General features: G+C 38.3%; 1 long non-coding RNA gene across 1 annotated transcript in view; it reads right to left on the minus strand.

Annotated features, from left to right (window-relative positions):
- Positions 1-7204, minus strand: part of LOC102209943 (uncharacterized) — a 21803-nt gene extending 14599 nt beyond the window's left edge. The window contains exon 1 of the long non-coding RNA XR_311831.2: positions 6304-7204. This is a non-coding gene — a long non-coding RNA (uncharacterized LOC102209943). The remainder of the gene's footprint in view (positions 1-6303) is intronic.
- Positions 7205-7434: the final 230 nt, after the last annotated feature.

A 7434-nucleotide genomic window follows, 5' to 3' on the forward strand; every position in this document is an offset into this window, starting at 1 on the left:
TGCACTTGATCATGTCGCGATATTATCGCAAATGCGATATATCGTTCAGCCCTAGTTAATACTATACATTGTAATACATATACTATTGTAGATTTACAAGACATCTGATGATGTTATGAAGTTGTGAGTAAACATGGTATTTACTAACATTTGATAGACCAATTAATACATGACTTATTAATAAAGAAATGTACTAACATATTAAATAATAAAGATAATAACTGCAACCCCACTTAATTTAAATTTGCCTATGTGTTTTTTTTTTATTACCTCTATATAGTAGAAAGTCAAGCCCAGGCCTACTCTCATATTTACAGTCCCTGCACCTGTGCAAGCTGCTTTGCAACCCAGCTCCATTATATCTCCTTCTTCCCATGTTTGTCTTTTTTAATTGATGCCTGCTCTGTACTGAATGTGGACTCTCACCACTTCTCTCCCCACCTTCAGATTTCCGTACATCCATCAAAGTGCTGGGATGACCCCAAAAACAACAAAATTAATGCTCTGATTTATTTCCTTTTAGGCTGTGATTTTGACATTAGTATTTCTTTAAGCAAAATAAATGAATTAAACTAAATAAGTAATAAATATGTAAAACTTTTTTTTTATAAAGAGAAAGCTAAACAGTGTATGTTGACTCACTTCCTGGATTAAATTTTATGTTGTTGAATTTATGACTTTTAGTCATCGTTAAAAATAAAAGTTGTGAGTAGCCAAAATGAGTTTGGCTTTTTAAATGAGTTTAAAAGGCCAAACTCACTCATATTTCAGCCTTCAATATATGAGTGAGGAGCATGGACATCTGGAAGCATCTTGGTTTAGGACTGCTGCTCGACCATGTTGAAAGAAGCCAGCTGAGGTAGTTCTGGCATCTGGTCACGATACCTCCTAAGCACCTCCCTTTGGAGGGTTTCCCGGCACGCTCAACAGGAGGAGATCCCAGGGTATTCCCACAACCCACTAGAGAGAATGTTTATTTCTTCTGGCCTGAAAATGCCCCAGGATCCCCCAGGAGGAACTGGATGTATCGCCCTGCCCAGGACATCTAGGACACTTTACTTAGTCTGCTGCCACTGTGACCTAGCTTGTGATATAATGGTTGGATGTCAGAAACTTAAGTTCCCCCCCCAGCTCTATGTACTTGTTGAACGTTATCTGATCATACTTGTTTTGGAAAAACTTTGTGTTCAAAAACTGGTTTCAATCTTTTTTTTTTTAGAATGTCCTTTTATTAGAACAAAGGGACATTTTAAAAAATCTTATGCCGACACAGAAATAGCACAAAAGTGAAGTTTGTAATTTAAAAGAAAACTCACAGGCTCCAGGAGTACTAGCCTATGTGCAAGAAGTGGCTGTTATGCAGCCATCTGTTCATAACCATTTCATAACCGTGGCTCGGGGGGTTGGGAAGCGTATCTGTAACCGGAAGGTCGCCGGTTCGATCCCTGGGCTCTCTGCCCTGGTCGTTGTGTCCTTGGGCAAGACCCTTTACCCTACCGCCTACTGGTGTTGGCCAGAGGGGCCGATGGCACGATATGGCAGCCTCGCTTCTGTCAGTCTGCCCCACGGCAGCTGTGGCTACAACTGTAGCTTGCCTCCACCGGTGTGAATGCGAGAGTGAATGAATAGTGGCATTGTAAAGTGCTTTGGGTGCCTTGAAAAGCGCTATATAAATCCAATCCATTATTATTATGAACACATTAGTTGTTGTATTAAACGGCAAATACAAGTATTTAATTTATTGACTGCATTAATGTGATTAATAATTCTTGCCTTGTGAGCATCTGCAGTGCACTTTTGACCAAGGAGGGTTAGGGTCACTCTTTCTACCATGTTTGCTGGGTATAACCGCATTTTGAGAATTTAAAGTAATATACCACTAGTTCCAAACTTCGCAAAGAAAAACCACCATATATGTCTCAGTTAACCCAAGTGATAGAGTATTTTCAGGGGAATTCAGTTTGACTTATATAAGAAGAAGAAGCTAATTTGTTTTTGTGTCTGACTGCAAACTTTTTGTTTATCATGCATAAATTAGCAGAGTGTAATGTGCACAGAGGCAGAAAGCCACAGATGCTTGTAGAGTTACTGTTCAACAGCTTGGTGTTTGTGACACATCATTTAATCAAGGTAATCGCAGCAGATCAATACATCTAATGGAGCTATCTTTTGGTGCAGCCATTTGCAAATTAGATGTTGTAGCCCCCAGATGGCTGCAGGGACTCAACTAACAGCACTTTAAAAAGACTTTTAATCTAATGTGGCATAACAGCACCACATGGCACATATTCAAGTTAAATAACGTTGAACAAAAATAGAGGTATTTAGTATTTTAAAGACTCTTAAAACCGATACTGATATATCAGATTTTAAAAATCTGATATTCCAGTATATCGGACAATATTTTTTTTTGTTTCCGACACATATAGATTCAACAGATTTTCTTAATATTTTTTTAAGCTATTTATTTACTCGTTTACTCTTTGCCCGACTCATCTTGGATCAGCCTTTTGTTGTATTTCTGTGTTACCAACAGAGAAGTTGAAAAATGCCCTCTGGTGGCCAAACGATGTAACACCAACACTCACAACATGGCCTTGGGTGTTTCTGCCGTGTCCTCTTTACTTTTCAAATGTTCATTTATCAAACATTATAAGTGCTGATATTTGTAGATCCGCAAATAGCTAATATAGGCTTTATTGTATTACTTGCTTTTGCCTTGTAGCCTTTTACGTAATATGGGATGTGAGACAGTATATTTTAGAGCCTTAACCACAGAGAAAAACACAACAATTTCAGAAGTATTAATTTAGTCAGTTAATTGTGGTGTGACATTGTTAAACTGGTAAGCATCGCCCACGTTAGTGTTCTGTACTGGCAGCTACTGCGGCTCTTTATAGGGTGTCAAGAAACTGTCATTAAAAATTGAATTTTTCTATGTAAGAGACAAGATTCAAGACTTGTTAGAAGCTTGTATAACTAAATTGTAGATGAAGTCATTTTATGCTACTCAGAAAAGATGCTAATGACATAAGTAAAAAAAGGTGAAATAAATAAGAACCTGTGGCTGGGATGTGGCATCTTAACTTTAATTTTTGACTGATAAAAAAATGTTAATGCAAACTGCTTCCCCTCAGGTAACAGAAAAGTCCATTTCATTTCTAAATCAAGTATAGTAAGCATGAAGCCCATGACTGTATGCAGGACAGATTCACCCAAAAGGTGCCATGGGAAAATTTAAATTTAAGGTAAACCTCGAAATGTTTACCTGGTGTCCCTGAGATTTTGCTGCTTCATCATACTAAGCAATTGTAATGAAAACAAAGAAACCAAAGAAAGAGAGTGGTCGAGTTTGACAAAGAATTAGTCTTGGCATCAGTGTAGAGACATCTTGCAGACTTTCACAGTGCACACTGACAAACATGGACAGGACCTCACATACAGTGCAGACGGAGAGTGTAAGATCGTGACTTGCTGTTAACCACATTTAACCTGTTAAATCACATGTATCCGCCTGAATACTGCTAAAAGCTTCATGTAAATATAATCTGTGCAGACCACTGCTGCACACAAACTCATCTACTAGTCTCAAAGACTGCAGTAACAACCACTTCTCCTCCAGGCCAGATCGGGGCACTTCAGACACAGCAGTGAGCTATTTCTTCATGTATACATCTAAATTTAGAGATAAGTGGGCAGCAAACTCAGAGACATGATGGCTCATAATTCTACAAAGCCTCAAACTTGAACACAATGATGCTACAGACTTAGAGTGCAATATTTTAAGCTTGACGACCAAAAAATATAAAGCTCTTTTCATAACTATAGTCATCAGTTTTGTGCATTCATATTGTGAGACTGGAACGACAATGATAAATTATTTATTCAATCTGATTTAATTCAGACACTGAATTTATCATTAATCCATTTCTAATTTCTATCTCAGACGCCATAAACAATTTATATGACAAAATCAAAGTTGATAAAACCAAACGGAGAAAAGATTAATGTGTTTATGTAAAGCTCTTTTTTGAATTCAATCAACTGAGAATAAATTACATTTCATTGGTGCTGTTAACAGCAGTTATACATAACATTTTAAATAATTCAACAATAGAAACAAGGTGACTGGGACTCTATCTACGAAGTTTTTATTGCAACCATAAGTAGACAAAAATGAAAAGAGCTACTAGGTTATTCTGTCAACCTAAAACTAGGTTTGATAAATCATTTTCATTTTCATCTGAAGAAATGACCTGAAATCAATTTGTGTACTAAAATGACTGAATACACAGAGAAAGTGTATTTAGTTTTATTCTTTGTCAGTACAATTGGACAACACAAATCTATTGAAATGTCTAAATTACTCAGAATAAGGGGTATTAAAAATATTTTGTCTTTGTACTATAACAACGTTGTTGATTTTCCTAAAACTAGTCTCGGACAAACACCATCCATATTACAGTCATTTTAAAAAATAAAACTACCACTGACTTTTTTCAGGGGAAAAAACTAAAATAAAAAAAATAATAAAAAACTGAAGCAGATTTCTGTCCCGTCTTCACCCCCAACCAGTCACCAGATGGACACCTGAGCCTGGTTTTCCTGGAGGTTTCTTCCTGTTGAAAGAGAGTTTTTCCTTCTCACTGTCGCCAAACCACTTGGTCATAGAGGGTCATATGTTGGGGTTTCCTCTGTTTTCCCTGTATTATTCTTTTGTATACAAATAAAGCACTGTGAGGCAACTTTTGTTGTGATTTTGTGATACATAAATAAAACTGAATTGAATTGAAAAAGATTTGGCACAGTAATGGTGATCTTCTTTTAACGAAGATAGACACCTACTGTTCAACTTTTAGCAATAATATAAGTATGATGGGCGAGTCAACCATTTTCAACCAGAGTGAAGTGTCTCAACAAACTACTCAAAGAATTTTTACAGTAAAGACTTGTGATTGTCACTACTGTGAATCTAAATATCCACCTGTTGCTACCATCAGATCAAAATGACTTTGGTTTACTACCAAGCTAGTTGCCTATTTGATGATTGTTTCTACTTAGCTCTTGTTATAGTAACTTGTTTTGGCAGTGACACCTGGTAAGTTGTTCCAGTAATACAAGTACTTTTCCCAGTAATATATTATGTAAGGTATTACAAGTCAGATTTTCAGTTTTTCCAATTAAGTCCATAATATTTTTGCATGTTTTTCACTTAATTTTACTGACGTACCTGTTTTTCAATTACTAATCAAACTACACCAGCTTTAACCAAACCAAACCAACAAACTAGCTCATTAGTGCAAATAGTCTAATAAAATTACTTCCTCAACAAAACAGAGGAATAAACTTCTTGACAGGTCAGTTTCTGGACTGGTCAGTTTCAGTTTTCTCAAATATTTCTTTTTCAATCCTTAACATTAGCATTTTGGCTGCTACAACGTTTGGCTTTTAGCCCCAAAAGTGACCATACTGGGAAGAGAGGATAAGGGTTAAGTTAACAGCTATGGCTAGAAGCTGAAAGCATCCACTGAATGAGTGCAAAACACAGATACATAAACCAGCTAATTAGTATAAAGTAACCGACTAATGAAATAGTCAGATGTGCTATACCACACAGCAGCCCATATTACATGTCAGATAATGTCATTAACTTCTCCAACAGCACAAACATAGTCAAGAGGTCCAATTCAGTGACTTGAATTAGTGATCATTTTTCAATTTTTTCAATATTCAATATTTGTTTCACAAATTCCTTTCCAAGATTTCAATAAAACTGAAAAATAACACCAAAGTAACTGCAGTTTTCCGCATCTTAAAATGTTTGGCAAACAGGAATAAAAACTTGCAAAGTGCCTGATGTGGTCCGCGAGCATATTAACAATACTAATACTATCAAAATCACTGCCTTGCACTTGGATGGAGGCAGGAATAAGAGCAAGATAACTTAAACACGGGGCAATTCTTCACTCTACTACAGGCAGAGAGGAAATGATTCTCACAGGGTAACCTGAGCCTCTACACATTATGGCAAATCGTTCATGCTTTATTATAAAATGTGAGTGTTTATGTAATGTAAACTGAATTATGCTGTCATAAAATGCAAACAGGGAGTGAGATGAAACCTCCGAAAGGCTCCTTGTTTATTTATGATAGCTGAGCAGCCCTTCTGGAGGACATATTGTCAGCTGAAATCCCACTCAGCTCCTTGTGGCTCAGACATAAGTGGCTCGATGATCAATACTCGCACTCAATTCTGAAATTCCTTATTTATAAAAACAGAGAAGCACAAAGGTGCCAGGTTACCTCCACTCCGCTGGTTTCCACGGGAACAAACAGGCAGCTTCTTTAAACCTTCAGTTCCTGGAAATCTTCCAAAAGCAGCCCGAGTTTACTCTCCTCAGCAGACGACGGTTGCTGAGTCATTACTATGTGACCTTACCGCCACCTCCAGCTACTGTTTGAACTTGAACGTCGGACTATTTCACAGAATCCAGAGCCACCGATCTTCTGCGAGCGACAACTAGAGCTACTTTCTGCGATAAAACAACAATAACGACTATCAGCGTACTACAATGAGCACAACGCCACCGCCTCCGACTCGGAGGAACGCTGCTCCACCTGCACAATGAGTAATGAAGACGTATCTGCCTCTCCAGCAGCCCCTGCACCCGCAGACAGCGCTGCACCTGCGAGGACTCACTCTGCAGCCTTCCTTTGCAAGCTGGCATGTCTCAGTTTGAGCGAAAGCATTAAATCCGCAGCATTAAGCAGCCATTTACTTTGCCAAAGCACATGCATGTCTTTGCTGCACGGCAATTATCCACGCAGCATCACGCTGATGCCACGGTGCGTAGCTGCCCACTCAAAACTAAACGCTGTAACGCTTGCATGGATCATTTCGCGGACTTACCTGCGTTTTCACAGAGCAGTCTGCACAGAGGAGAAGGAGCTAGAAGCGGGAGATGAGGCGACTATAGGACGCAGCAGCGGGGCTGGTTCACTCTATAACCTTTACTGGAGACACGCGAGGCAGCCTGCTGGATCTGCCAAAGGATGCTCAGGCTGACCACGTGACTGGGGAGGACAACCAGCCTATCTCAAGTTACCGATGGACACAAAATTTAGAGCTTAATCTCAGAAGAGTCAGAGCAGCAGGCAAAAGCAACAAAAAACACACAAAAAACCTCTTCAGTAAACAATTCCTACGAGACAGATGATCAGCTGTTTAAATATATAAGTGGAAGTATAACAATATGCCTCAACACATGTGGATTAATCATGCTGGCATAACTACACCAGGAATAGCATTATCAGAAAAACTGGAGGAGTAGTTCATAGTTTTACACTAGAGCAGGGCGATATGGCCAAAAATATTTATCACGATATATATTTGAAAATTTGCGATAACAATATAACTGACGATATAATTGATGC

This window comes from Pundamilia nyererei, unplaced genomic scaffold (genome assembly GCF_000239375.1).
Source record: "Pundamilia nyererei isolate P.nyererei 1_Seehausen unplaced genomic scaffold, PunNye1.0 scaffold00071, whole genome shotgun sequence".
Lineage (NCBI taxonomy): Eukaryota > Metazoa > Chordata > Actinopteri > Cichliformes > Cichlidae > Pundamilia > Pundamilia nyererei.